Genomic DNA, 15,987 nt, shown 5'->3' with positions numbered 1-15,987 from the left:
TGTTTTTTTTTTTTTTTTTTTTTTTTTCTAGGCCAATGGTTACAATGATAATATATAATTTCATTTCATTTGATCAGGCTGATAGCTGTAAAATTTTATACCTACATATGTGGGTATTCACTTTCTGGAGTTATTCAATTATAGGACCTCAATGAAATATTGTAGTTTAAACTAAACTTTGTAGAATAACTCAAATTGATTATAAAACAAATTTTGCTTATATGCTAAGTTTTGTTTCCATTTTAAGATTTGGTACCATGCATTATATTTCTAAGAATCATAGAATCTTCATTATAATACACTTCACTCTAAATCTCCTTTGCCTAGAGTGTAATTTAAAAAGTTCTGTATTTGATCTGAGTTTTTAAGTTCAAGCTTTTGCTATTTGAAAGGCCCTTTTGCCTCTCTGATCTAAACTTTTTCATATGTAAAATGTTAGTGATGAAATATTTAAAGTGTTAGTCTTAGAGTCAAAAAGACCTGGCTGAAGGGACCTAGATAAACAAGGCACTTAAAGTCTTATTCCCACAAGAAAACTTCTTGAATTTAAAGTTGGTACTTTTTGGCAACCTGCATTGATAAAAGAGGGCTCCATACTCAAAAGAAAAACTAGGTAGTTCTGTCTTTAAAAAGTATTATTTAAATCATTAAAAATATGAAAATGTATTTTAAAATCCCAATCAAGGGAACTAAAAAATTACCTGGGTCAAATCATAGCTGAACAAAAACAGGGAAGGACCCCCTCTAAACATTATTAACAAAAGATAAATGATTTTTTCTTTTTTCTTTTTCTTTTCTTTTCTTTCTTTTTTTTTTTTTTTTTTTTTTTTTGAAAATCACCACAGATGGAGAGCTCAAGATTTCCCAATAAACACTAGAACTGACTATTCTATGTGAATATAAAATTTTTATAGCTAACTGAAGGATTCCTTGCTCCAACTTTGTCTAGTTACCTCAAGCCTGTCTCTTGTACAACCTGGGATGAATCAATCTGTCAATAACCATTTTAAGTTCCAAGGATACAAAAAGAAACAAAAAATAATCCTATCTTCAAGGAGCTTACTGAGATAATAATACTGATTTTATCCCAACTAATTTTTTCTTCTTCATCCTAAAACAGCTCTGATCCATTCAACCAATTTATGAAATAGGATGGAAAAATATTGGTGGAGAAGTATTAACAGAGAACAAGGCAGAAGTGAAACTTTCACCAGACTATAATATAATGTCTAGGTAGAAAGAGTTCAGAAAACAGATCACTGGCTCAGAGGATTTTTAATATGAATGATGGCAAAATTTATTTATCTGAACATCTACTGGGCCTCTATCTCTCTGCCAAAAGTTGAGCACATCTTCTTGGCTCAACAATGATTTCATTCTTCAAAAGTTAGAGGAACCAACAAGGGGAAATTTCATTACAAATCTGATCCTCACCAACAGTAGGAAGAAGTTAATGCAGTTGAACTGATGAGAACCTTGCAAGAAGTGACCACTCCATCTTTGGAGAGTAAGAAAAATAAGTATAGTTTCACAAGTATAGGAGATTTGGGAATGACAATTTCAAAGGATTTAAGCCAAAATGGAGGTATTATAATGTGGAGACTGACAAAGAGGACATAGTCTTTATTGTGTAAAAAAAAAAAATATATATATATATATATTTATATATATACAATATATAAATACATCCTCCACCTCTCCTACTGCTACCATCTCCCTTCAGTGTGTAGATATCTTCCCTGATTTACTTAATTCAAAGTAATAAACAAATTTTTAAAATTAATTATTGAGCTGCAAATGCATATAAAAAATTGAACAGTTGAGCTCTCACTCTCATCTTTGATATTTCAGAAGTAAAAAATATTGTAAACTTCCAGGTGAGAGAGGCGAGAGGGTATAGATATTTTATTCCCTTTCTCAGGACTATGTTTCTTTAAATTCACAGCATCTCTTTTTCTGTGTTTCTTTCATTCTTGATATTAGACTAAATATCATGAGAGGGTAGGTAGGTAACATAGGTAACTACTGAAATCAGACACATCAAGAAAAATGCCCAAATAATTAATAAGGCTAAGGGATCTATCAAATACACCTGTGGTCTGACAACTTGAATTCCTGAGTCTAGGTAGTATGACTGAAATTCATTGAGGATACTGCACACCAGTTCTAAGAAATGATATTTTAATCTTGCCCATAAGGGAGTCAATTCATCTAAGCAAGGCTGTGACTCACACCTAAGCTATCACAACCAGAAATGAATTTAGTGTGACCCCATGAAGAGAGGAAAGAACTTCCAAGTCCTTCCTGGGTTCTCCTTCTCTAGGTTGATGTTGGATTAACATTATCTAGAGTAAAGATTGGAAAGAACATTTCAAGTTTCTAAGACATTAAGGCAACTGGTTGAACTAGAGGAGAAGATGTTGGAGAAAGATTGAAAATTAATTAGAAAAGTTAGGGTAGGTATATTTTGGAGGATGTTTGATGTCGGGAAGAACTTTTAACTGACATGATCAAACATGGGAATGACTTTAGAACTTGGAAGTGGTTGTTTACTATCACTCTCAAATTAATACAAGGATTATGTCAACTTGTATCTAAATGATTTGGGGGGGGTGAGCTTTACTGATTTATTGTTTCTGAGTGAATAGTCAACCACAATTTCATTTTCTAACTGAAGGAGAAATTAGCCCATGAGAGAGTTGAATGAAATAATTACATCTAACCAATTGCAATACTTCTCTTGTGAACAGGCCTGCATGGTACGTGCTTAAGGCCAGAGACATTGCCCATTCTAGAAGTATATTGTCCAGGTGCTGAATGTAGGCATTTACTTCACCTTCTCCCAGTCACTTAAGTATTTACTTGTCAATTAGGCAGCAACTTAAATCTTATTTTAGGCTTAGGCAACTAATGTAGAAAGGAGGGGGAAAAAAACAAAACCCTGCTTTTGTTTTTCTTCACAAAAGAACAGTTTCTTTAGTCATAGATTTGCAGAAAATCACTTTACTAGAATTTAAAGATATATTTTCACAAAAGATTGGGGGGAGGAAAATCCACAACCCAAATTTTCTTGAAAAATAGATAAGCCATGAAAATATAAGATTCAGACTCCCTCCCTTCTCAGCCAAGAATGAATCATTTGTGAAAATAATAATTATTGTATTGTATTTATTTGAAATGCATGCATGCCCTGTTAGGAAAACATTGTCCCTTTGTTATTTGGGGGCCATTTAATGAGAACTGAAAATGGCAAGATTCCTAAAATCACCAAAGGGAATCAAAAAATGAGCTTAAGAAATTTTAACTTTGAAATTTGTTTTTGGCCTTGCAAATAAATTCTATTTAATCCTATTTACTAGGCATTAATGGGCAGTTAGGTGGCATTGTGAATAAAGTTATGGGCCTGGAGTTAGGAAGACTTATCTTTGGTAGTTCAAATCTAGCCTCAAGACACTTAACCCTGTTTGCCTCAGGATCCACATCTGTAAAACAAGTTTGAGAAAGAAACAGCAAACCACTGTAATTATCTTGACAAAAATAAATAAACAAACAAACAAACAAACAAACAAACAAACAAATAAATAAATAAATGAAATGGGATCACAAAGAGCCAGATATGACTAATAATGACAGGACAAAAATAAAACTGGGGGTCTGTGCATAGGTCCCATTTGAGGCTTGAAGGCCTTGACCTGTAGATATTCACAGGTGATTTTGTTTTGGTGAAACAGATAGGCAGGCAAAAAGGGAAGTATATAGAAGAATGGATTGGGGAGGATGTGGAGCCAAGATGGCAGAGAGGACACACATGTCTAAGCTTTACCTTATCCTCAGGCTACTTCTTTTATGAAAGGCCTCAGAATTAATACAACTGTCAAAATCCACAAATATTAGGAGTACAACTCATTAGAAAATATTCTTGAAATTCACCAGAAAAGGTCTGTTTTTGCTTGTGGGCAGGGATAGTTAGACCAGGCAAAGGGTCAGGAAAGTTGTCAGTGAGAGCATGGAAGGCAGCTCACATTGAGCAGAATGGAGGAGGGGTGGGGTGTAGTCTTCCGCCAGCTGAAATTTTTCGGGGAGAACTTTAACACAATGTAGCTACTTTGCTCTGGCAGCAAGCCAGTAGATCAGCAGAGAAGCTATAAACACAAAGGGCAAAAACTGTGACCCCAAAACGCTAGAGTCTTTCAGGACCTGGCCATACCTGTCCAGCCCTGGGAGGGTCTCAAAACAATCTCAGTGTGCAACTGCTGACCCCAGTGCATCCTTTGCTGTCCCAAAGCGCTTCACTGCTTTGGCCTGTTGTCTGTAGGGGAAGCTTGATAATACTACACTTCCTTAAAAGCAGATTTTTTTTTTTTTTTGGTCAACATGAGTAAAAAGTTAAAGTGGACTCTAACTATAGATAGCTTCTATACGTATAGAGAGTAAACTTCAAACCCTGAGGAGACTAAAACAAATTGTCTCCAGATGAATCCCCAAAGGGGAATATGATCTGGTCCTCACCACACAAGGCTCTCATAGAAGAAATTTAAAAGGCTCTTACAAGAGAGCTGGAAGAAAAATGGGGAAAGGAAAGAGAAGCTTAGCAAGAAGGTCTGAATAAGTCATCCTGAAGAAGGGACCCCAAAACTCTAAACTCCTTGAAGGAGAAAATCTTCAACTCTGCCTCAGTGAGAGAATACACCTGAGGGAAACAAGACAAACAGTTTCATTCTGTTATCTAGATGGAGTTGGTTAAGTCTGAGCAAAAGAATTTCAACCTTATTGAATTAAAGAAACTCATTCTATTCTATTCAAATTCCAGCTCAAGCTGAAACCCAGCTTGTAGATGAGCTAACTTGGGCTGTCCCAACCCCCACTAAGACCCAATATAACAGGTTCCTTCAATAAAGGTCTTTGGCAGATGGACTCCCTTTGCTGCCAGGACCTTCTGTCCACTGAGAACCACATTCTCTCAGTGCGAAACATTATTTTCCATAGATCTGTTACTATAGAAGTCAGTCTCTTGGCAAACTGATTTATATCTAACAATAAACTTTCAGTTTGCAACTAATAATTTGGGAATGAGTGAATTCTTTCACTCTTAAAATCTGTGGCCGATTTAAAGGGGATTCTTAACAACTCTCATAGCCACTAATTTAAACCACTCAAACAGCATTAATCCCACTCATTAAAAGATACAGTGGACAAAGAAATCAACTCCCTGAAAAACAGAATTAGTGAATTGGAAAAAGAAAATAGCTCCTAAAAAAATAAAGTTGACAAAATGAAAAAATTCCATAGAACAAAACAACTCACTTAAAAACTCAATTAGATAATTGCAAAAAGAAATTTTAAAAAGTAAATGAAGGAAATAATTCATCAAAAATCAGAATTGAACAAAAGGAAATGAATGACTTGAGGAGACACCAAGAATCAGTCAAGCAAAAAAAAAAAAAAAAAAAAAAAAGGAAAAAATGTTAAATACCTTCTTGGGGTTCTTGGGGGAAAAAACAAAACAAAACAAAACAAAAAAAAAAACAAAAACACAAAAACAAATTTGGAAGATAGATCTAGGAAAGATAATCTGAGGATTATTGGACTTACTGGAAATCATGATGGAAAAAAGAGACTATACACTATTTTTCAGGAAATCATCAAAGAGAACTGCCCAGATGTTATAGAAACAGAGAGTAAAATAGACATTGAAAGAATTCATCAATCACCTACTGAAAGAGATCCCAAAATCAAAACTCCAAGAAATATTTTGGCTAAATTCCAGAACTATCAGACCAATACTATAAGCAGCCAAGAAAAAAAAAAAAATCAAATACAGAGGAGCCACAATAAGGATCACTCAGAATCTAGCAGAGTCCACATTAAAGGATTGAAGGGCCTGCAATCTGATATTCCAAAAGGCTAACAAACTTGGTATGCAGCCAACAATAATTTACAAAGCCAAAATGAGCATTTTCTTCCAGGGAAAAAAGATGGACATTCAATGAAATAGGTGAATCCCATCTATTTCTGATGAAAAAAATGGAACTAAACAAAAAGTTTGACTTCCAAATATAGGACTCAAGAGAACATAAAAAGATAAAAAGAAATCTTGAAAAAACATTTTCTGTTATGAGTATATATATATATATATATAATATATGTATATACATATGAGTATATACATATAGAATATATGTATAAATTGGTTTTGCTATTATAATATAAAAAAGAAACTAGAGGTGAAAAGGAAATTGTACCAGAAAAAGAGAAAAGTGGAGGTACTATTTCTCTTGAAGAGGCAAAGGAAACTATTATATCTGAGGGCAAGGAGAGAAGGGGATGAACACAGTGTGTATCTTACTCTCCTCAGAACTGACTCAAAGAGAAAAATATTAGACATATTTGATTTACAGAGAAACTTCTCCCACCTCATTGAAAAGCGGGAGGGGAAAAATGAAAAGGGAAGGAGTAAGCTAAATAGAAGGGAATATAGCAATTTTAAGGAAAAGGTTTAAGAAAAGGGGAAGAACTCTAAGGTGGGGGTAGGGATCCTAAAGAGGGAGGGGGCTGTGTGAGGCAAGTGGTACTCACAAGTTTAATACTGGGGAGGGGGGTAAGGGGAAAAGACAAAAGCATAACCTGGGGTTAACAAGATGGCAGGAAATACAGAATTAGTCATTTTAACCATAATGTGAATGGGGTAAACTCCCTCATAAAATGGAGGCAGATAGCAGACTAGATTCTAACTCAGAATCCTATAATATATTGTTTACAGGAAACACACTTGAAGCAGGGCAATACATACAGAATAAAGGTAAAAGTCTGGAACAGAATCTACTATGCTTCAGGTGAAGTAAAAAAAGCAGGGTAATCATCCTGATCTCATCTCAAGCAAAAGTAAAAATTAATCTAATTAAAAGAGATAAGGAAGGGCACTATATCTTGCTAAAGGGTAAAATTGATAATAAAGCAATATAAATATCAAACATATATGCACCAAGTGGTGTAGCATTTAAATTCTTAAAGAAGTTAAGAGAGCTGCAAAAAGAAATGGACAAGAAAACTATAATAGTGGGAGATCTCCACCTTGCACTCTCAGAACTAGATAAATCAAACCACAAAATAAATAAGATAGAAGTTAAAGAGGTAAATAGAATACTAGAAAAGTTAGCTATGATAATCTTTGGAAAAAACTAAATGGGGGCAGAAAAAAGTACAATTTCTTTTTTATATTTTATTTTTTATTAATTTTATAATTATAACTTTTTTGACAGTACATATGCATGGGTAATGTTTTATAACATTATCCCTTGCACTCATTTCTGTTCCAAATTTTCCCCTCCTTCCCTTCACCCCCTCCCCTAGATGGCAGGCATTCCCATACATGTTAAATATGTTATAGTATATCCTAGAAACAACATATGTGTGCAGAATTGATTTTTTTTTGGTTGCACAGGAAGAATTGGATTCAGAAGGTAAAAATAACCTAGGAAGAAAAATAAAAATGCAAGCAATTTACACTCATTTCCCAGTGTTCCTTCTCTAGGTATAGCTGATTCTGTCCATCATTGATCAATTGGATCTGAATTAGATCTTCTCTTTGTTGAAGATACCCAATTCCATCAGAATAGATCCTCATACAGTATTGTTGTTGAAGTGTATAATGATAAAGGAGTACATTTTCTTTTCAGTAGTTAATGGAACCTATAAAAATTTTGACCATATATTAGGACAGAAAGACCTGAAATTCAAATGCAGAAAGGCAGAAATAGTAAATGCATCCTTTTCAGATCACAGTGCAATAACAATTACATTCAATAAAAAGCCAGGGAAAAACAGACCCCAAAATATTTGGAAACTAAATAATCTCATCCTAAAGAATGATTGGGAGAAAGAGCAAATCATAGACATAATTAATAATTTCACCCAAGAAAATGACAATAATGAGATGTCATATCAAAATGTGTGGGATGGAACCAAAGTGGTAATAAGGGGAAACTTTATATCTATAGAGGCCTACTTGCATAAAATAGAGAAAGAGAAAATCAATGAATTGAGCTTGCAACTAAAAAAGCTAGAAAAGAGCAAATTAAAACTCCCCCAGTAAAACACTAAACTTGAAATTCTAAAAATAAAATGAAAGATTAATAAAACTAAAAGTAAAAAAACAAAACAAAACAAAAAAAACCCTCTTAATATTAAATTTATAAATAAAACTAAGAGTTATTTCTATGAAAAAACCATCAAAATAGATAAACCCTTGGTAAATTTGATTAGAAAAAGGAAAGAGGAAAATCACATTGTTACTCTTAAAAATTAAAAGGGAAACCTTCTTACTGATGAGAAGGAAATTAGAGCAATAATTAGGAGTTACTTTACCCAACTTTATGCCAATAAATTGATAACTTAAATGAAGTGGATGAATATCTTCAAAAATATAGTTTTTCCAGATTAACAGAGGAACAAATAAATTGGTTAATGGTCCCATTTTTGAAAAATAAATAGAACAAGTTATTAATCAACTCCCTAAGAAAAAATTCCCATGACCAGATAGATTTACATGTGAATTCCATTAATTAACTCCAATACTATATAAAGTATTTGAAAAAAATAGAGATTGAAGGAGTTCAACCAAATTCCTTTTATGACACAGACATGGTACTGATACCTAAACTAGATAGATTGAAAACAGAGAAAGAAAATTATAGACCAATGTCACTAATGAATATTGATGAAAAAATCTTAAATAAAATACTAGCAAAAAATTACAGAAAATCATCTCCAGGATAATACACCATGACTAAGTAGATTTATACTAGAAATGCAGGGCTGGTTCAATATTAGGAAAATTATCAGCGTAATTGACTATATCCATAACAAAATTAACAAAAAAAAAAAAACATCTCAATAGATGCAGAAAAAGCATTGGATAAAATCCAACTTCCATTCCAGTTAAAAACACTTGAGAGTATCAGAATAAATGGATTCTTTCTTAAAATAGTCAATAACATCTATTTAAAATTGTCACTAAGCATCATATATAATGGGGATAAACTGGAACAATTCCCAATAAGATCAGGAGTGAAACAAGGTTGCCCACTATCAACCATTACTATTAGAAATTAGAAATGCTAGCTTTGGCAATAAGAGTTGAGAGATTAAAGGAATTAGAGTATGTAATGAGGAAACCAAATTATCACTCTTTGCAGATGATATTATGGTATACTTAGAGAACTCCAGAAATTCTACTAAAAAGCTATTAAAAATATTCCACAACTTTAGCAAAGTTGCAGAATACAAAATAAATCCACATAAATCCTCAGCATTTTTATGTATCACCAACAAAATCCAACAGTAAGCGATACATAGAGAAATTCCATTGAAAAATATCTGTCAATAGTATAAAATATTTGGGAACCTATCTGCCAAAGGAAAGGCAGGAACTATATGAGCAAAACTACAAAACACTTTCCACACAAATAAAGTCAGCTCAAAACAATTGGAAAAATATTAAGTGCTCTTGGATAGGCTGAGCAAATATAATAAAGATGACAATATTACATAAAGTAATATATTTATTTATTCTGTTCCAATCAGACTTCCAAGATACTATTTTAATGACTCAGAAGAAATAACAAAATTCATATGGAAGAACAAAAGGTCAAGAATTTCAAGGGAACTAATGAAAAAAAAAATCAAATGAAGGTGGCCTAGCTGTACCTGATCTAAAACTATATTATAAAGCAGAAGTCACCAAAACCATTTGGTATTGGCTAAGAAATAGACTAGTTGATCAATGAAATAGGTTAGGTTCACAAAACAAAATAGTAAATAACTATAGCAGTCTAGTGTTCGACATACCCAAACCCAAAGACACTGGCTTTGGGGATAAGAATTCACTAATTGACAAAAACTGCTGGGAAAACTGGAAATTGGTGTGGCAAAAACTAGACATGGACCCACACTTAACACTGTACACCAAGATAAGATCAAAATGGGTCCATGATTTAGGTATTAAGTACCATATTATAAATAAATTAGAAGAACATAGGATAGTTTATCTCTCAGACTTGTGGTGGAGGAAGCAATTTGTGACCAAAAAAGAACTAGAGATCATTATTGATCACAAAATATAAAATTTGGATTATATAAAGTTAAAAATGTTTTGTACAAACAAAACTAATACAGACAAGATTAGAAGGGAAGCAATCAACTGGAAAAATATTTTTACAGTTAAAAGTTCTGATAAAGGTCTCATTTCCAAAATATATAAAGAATTAACTCTAATTTTTAAGAAATCAAGCCATTCTCCAAGTGATAAATGGTCAAAGGAAATGAACAGACAATTTTCAGGTGATGAAATTGAAACTATTTCTATTCATATGAAAGGGTGTTCCAAATCGGTATTGATCAGAGAAATGCAAATGAAGACAACTCTGAGATACCACTACACACCTGTCATACTGGCTAATAAGACAGGAAAAGATAATGCAGAATATTGGAGGGGATGTGGGAGAACTGAGACACTGTTACATTGTTAGTGGAATTGTGAATATATCCAGCCATTCTGGAGAGTGATTTAACTATGCTCAAAAAGTTATCAAATTGTGTATACCCTTTGATCCAGCAGTGTTACTACTGGGCTTATATCCCAAAAAGATATTAAAGAAGGGAAAGAGACCTATATGTGCAAAAATGTTTATGGCAGCCCCTTTTGTAGTGGGTAGAAACTGGAAATTGAATAGATGCCCATCAATTGGAGAATGGCTGATTAAATGACCAGCAGGATAAATACAGAGATGTTTGGAGCAATTTACATGAACTGATGCTAAGGGAAATGAGCAGAACAAAGAGATCATTATACACTTCAACAATAATACTATATGAGGATCAATTCTGATGGAAGTGGATATCTTTGGCAATAGAAGATTCAATTTAGTTCCAATTGATTAGTGAATAGAACCAGCTATACCTAGAAAAAGAACAATGGGAAATGAATGTGGACTGTTTGCATTTTTGTTTTTCTTCTCAGGTGATTTTTACCTTTCTAAATCTGATTTTTCTTGTGCAACAAGAGAACAGTTCAAATGTGCACACATATATTGTATATAAGATATACTTTAACATGTTTAACATATATGAGACTGCCTGCCATCTAGGGGAGGGGGTGGAGGGAGGGAAGGGAAAAATTGGAACAAAAGTGATTGCAAGGGACAATGTTGAAAATCTACCCATGCATATGTTCTGTCAATTAAACACACACACATATATATATATATACATATGTGTGTGTGTGTGTGTGTATATATATATATATATAAAATAAAAAGTAAAAAAAGTAAAAAAAAAATGGATTGGGGCTCAAGGCCCTTTCTCCAGGATTAAGATTTCTTCTAAAAGCTAAAAGCTAAAAGCTTTCTCAAGCTGAATTTCATTTTCTTTCTCTGTATAATAGACACATGTTGCCACATATATTCTGATTTCTATCAAGTAGAACAGAGAGAGAAATATGATAAGGGGAAGTGTGATTAAAAAAAAAAGAGTTACATCATACCTGGGATACAAAATGATAAAGGGAGTAGAACTGTTTTGTGATTCCACCTTTGACAGAGACACAATTGGATTGATTAATATAAAGCTAGGAAATGACCTTAGAGATAATCTAATCATAGGATCATAATTCAAGAGTTAGAAAAGACCTCAAAGGTCACCTGATAAAATCCTTTCCTTTTTTCTGATAAGAAAACTGGAGCCCTGAGTGATTAAGAAAGAGCCTTCCATACATTAACTTCTTTGATCCTTACAATAACCATGTGAGATAAATACAATATGTATTATTATCCCTGTTTGCAGATTGAACAACAGCCCCAACTCTCAAGGACTTCCCTTTGAATCTGAGTGACAATATACAAATAGTTATATGCAAATAAAATATGTTCAGGATAAATTGAGGATGATCTCAAAAGGAGGTGCTCAAAAAAAAAAAAAAAGAGAGAGAAGTAGTAAAAGCTTCTTCTTTATAGCATAACTTTAGTTGAGACTTGAAGGAAGTCAATCTGATGGTTTAGACTTAGAACCTAACTTCCCTCAACCTAATTTATTATGTTGGTGACTCTTCCTATGAAAAATCATTTTTCTTTTTTTAATTTTTAAAAATAATAATCATTTCCTTGATCTTTTCTGTATCTTTTTAATGAAAACTTATTGAGAATTATATATTTCCTAATGAATGGAAACCAGTATTGGGCATATTCTTCAAGGTGGAAATGTACCTTGCATTTGTAGAATAATATTTCTGATTATTATGCTACTATTAACATTTTTGATTATTTTGATTTTTAAAATTATTTTGACATTTTGGCTATTTGAGATTAATTCACCTTCCATTTTAAAAGTCTCATAGAAACTTTGATGAAAATGTTATTTGGATCATAGAATGCTAGAACTATAAGGGGTTTTGCAACAAAGGTTTTTTAAAATTATATTTTATTTTTCCAAATTTATGCAAAAATAGTTTTTAACATTCACCTTTGCAAACCCTTGTGCTCCAAACATTTTTCTCTCTCTTTCTCCTTTCCTCCCCAATCCCTTTTTTTTTTTTTTTTTTCCCCTGAGGCTGGGGTTAAGTGACTTGCCCAGAGGCACACAGCTAGGAAGTGTTTAGTGTCTGAGACCACATTTGAACTCGGGTCCTCCTGAATTCAAGGCTGGAGCTCTATCCACTGTGCCACCTAGCTGCCCCCTCCCTAACCTCTCCCTAAGACACTAAGCAATCTGATATAGGTTAAACATTTATCAAGGACTTTTAACCTGAAGTTCATAAATTTATTTAAAAAATATTTTGATAACTATTTCAATATAACTGGTGCCCTTTGAAATACCATGCATTTTATTTTGTGCTTTTAAAAACATTTTAATGAGATGTCTATAGGTTTCACCAAAGGTCCATGACATATATATAGAATAAAGTTTTAGAACCATTATCTTAAAGACTATTTAATCCAATTCCCTCATTTTATTGATAAGGAAACTGAGGTTTAGAGAAATTATATAATTTCCCCAAGTCCCACCATTAGAGATAGAGCCAGGACTAAAACCTTGGCCAAGTGGTAGTGCAGCAAACAGTACTAAAGGATTTTGGTTTCTTTAAAAAATAAATTCTAGTCTCTTCTCAATACCTGTATCCCCTTCCCCATGAGTATAAGAATGGTCCCTTTCTAAAGAACAGAAAGTCCCTAGTTAACTCTAGTCCTTTTAGAGTTCCTTGTTGCTGACTACAACCTAGTTATCCAGTGACTTCCTGCTGAGCCAAGTTTAGTGAAAACCCTCTATGTCCTCTCAGAGTAAAGCTGCTGTTCAGTTGGAGATGGCTGAAATACTGTGAACAGATACCTAAGGTCCTGTGCCAATCTCAGCATGGATAATTACTGGAGGCCCCAGAATCTCAGCAAAAGTAGGACCCCTGGACTGAGGACCCTGCTAATTAGACTATTTCACTCCCTGGAAGTTCAAAATGGGGGAAAGCTCTCTGGGTTCACTTTTCTCATGCTATTTCCAAAAGGCAGAAGGATGACTTGGGAGGGAAAAGAAAAATTAAAGCAAAAAAAAAAAAAAAAAAAAAAAAAAAAGTCATGCAGCTGAAGGAGATTCTGCCCCACAGGCAAGCTTTGCTTCAACTGTACTATTGGTCTTCAAACTACAGAGATGTGTTGGATCTTATCAGTTGTACTGTGTAGGAAATGAAAGAAACTGGAAACACATTCTGACCTGAATCTGATCCTCTTCCTCAGGAATTTAAGTGCCTACTGTGTGCTGGGTTTGAGTCTTTATAGAAAAACTTAAACAAACAAAAAGTCAACTATCCTATTAATGAGCATATATTCTCCTAGAGGAATGGAATATGTAAACATATAAATATGTATTTGATTATTTGAGAAAGGAAAGACAGAAAAAATAATTAGAATCATCAGGATAAGCCTCGTAAAGATTGTGGAAATGCTTCTGACCCACAAAGCATGAAGGAAGGGTCTGGAAGAAGTCTGTTCAAAGGCACTGAGGGGGGAGCTAGATTGTTAAATTTGGAGAATAGAAAGTCCATTGTAATGTAGAGTAAATGAAAGGGATCAAGTGAAATAAGCCTCACCTCAGGGTGAAAAGATAGAGTGAAACCAATTTGTGTAGGGTTTTAAATGTCAAAGGAGTTGATATTTTATATTAGAAGCAATAAAGAACAACTGAAACTTCTTCAGTTAAACAAAACTAAAATTCTGAGTTTAAGATTCCTATTGAAAGCCAAGATATCCAACAAATAACTGGTGATTGATATAAAACTTGAATTTAGAAAAGAGACCAAATCTAAAATGAGGCTTTGTGACACAGATGAAAGAGTATCTTTTCTCTGGATGTGTTCACATTCTGCTTCTGATATATATACACATACATATATATGTATATGTATATATATATATATATGTATATATACATATATATATATATATACATATACACATATACATATATACATATATATATATATATATATATATATATATATATATATATATATATACACATATACATATATATACTAATTCTATAACCCTGGGAAAATCACAAACTCTCAATGTAAACCATTAAAAAATAAATCACTGATAAGTTGCCACCCTACATTTATAAAGTAATTTTTTTCAACAGAGTAGTTCTCTATACCAATTAAATCTTAGTTTCATGTTAAAGAGGTGATAGAAAGATAGGCACACTAATATACTATTGGTGGTGCTATGAAATAGTACAATAATTTTGGAAAATGGAATTATGCAAATGAATAAACTAAAATTCTGGAAACTTCATTACTGAGAGTTTCCTCAAGGAAACCATTGATATGAAAATTTTTTCGATATACTTCAAAATATTTTTAGCAATATTTTTGGTGATAGTTAAGAATCGGAAACTAAGAAGATATCCATCAATTGGGGAATGGCTAAACAAATTTTGGCACATTAATTAATGTAATGGAATCTTATTATGCTGCAAGAAATGATATGTGTGATAAATATAAAGAAGCATGGACAGATTTATATGTATTGAGAGAAAATGAAGTAGAGTCAGAAAGCAATATGCATAATGATTGCAACAATGGAAAGAATGACACATCAAAAATAAATAAATACAAAGTAAAGGTAACAAAATTGTAAAGATCAAACAGAACTCAAATGAAGAAATATGGGACTACACTCCCAAACCATCTCTTCAATGATGTGGAGGACCAGAGATATGAGACATTGCAGATATCTTCAAGTACAATACATTTTCAATGTATCCATCATTTATTTTGCCTTCATTCTTTTCCCCATTCAGAAAGAAAATTATCTTGTGTCATATGGGATGACTGTCAGGGAAGGGAATAGTATACAATAGTGATGTAAGAAAGAGAAACTATCAATAAAAGCTTATTTAAAACAGTTCCAGTCCCTACCATCTGCTTACCTACTTATGCACATATATGTAAAGGTGTGCATCATATCCATGTATAAGCATAGAAATTGTATATCCTTTCTCCTATGAGCTAATTATCAAGTTCATATTAGCAGGTTTACAAGCTGAGTATGCTGGGGTTCCCATCAGAAGCTAGACAACAAACATAAATAAATCACAGCACAGGCATTTACCAGAATGATACAGTACAGATAGCTTTTGGGATAAGAACTCTCTATTTGACAAAAACTGCTGGGAAAATTGGAAACTAGTATGGCAGAAACTAGGTTTTTGACTCACCTTAACACCATATACCAAGAAAAGAATCAAATGGGTTCATATTTTAGGCATAAAGAGTGATATTATAAGCACATTAGAAGAACATAGGATAGTTTACCTCTCAGATTTGTGAAGAAGGAAGGAATTTTTGACCAAAGAAGAAATGGAACTCATTGTTGAACATCAAATAGATACCTTTGATTTTATTAAGTTAAAAGGTTTTAGTACAAACAAAACTAATGTGGACAA

This window comes from Sminthopsis crassicaudata, chromosome 1 (genome assembly GCF_048593235.1).
Source record: "Sminthopsis crassicaudata isolate SCR6 chromosome 1, ASM4859323v1, whole genome shotgun sequence".
Classification (NCBI taxonomy): Eukaryota; Metazoa; Chordata; class Mammalia; order Dasyuromorphia; family Dasyuridae; genus Sminthopsis; species Sminthopsis crassicaudata.
The sequence above is the reverse complement of the archived record's forward strand: the minus strand, read 5'-3'. Positions refer to the sequence as shown.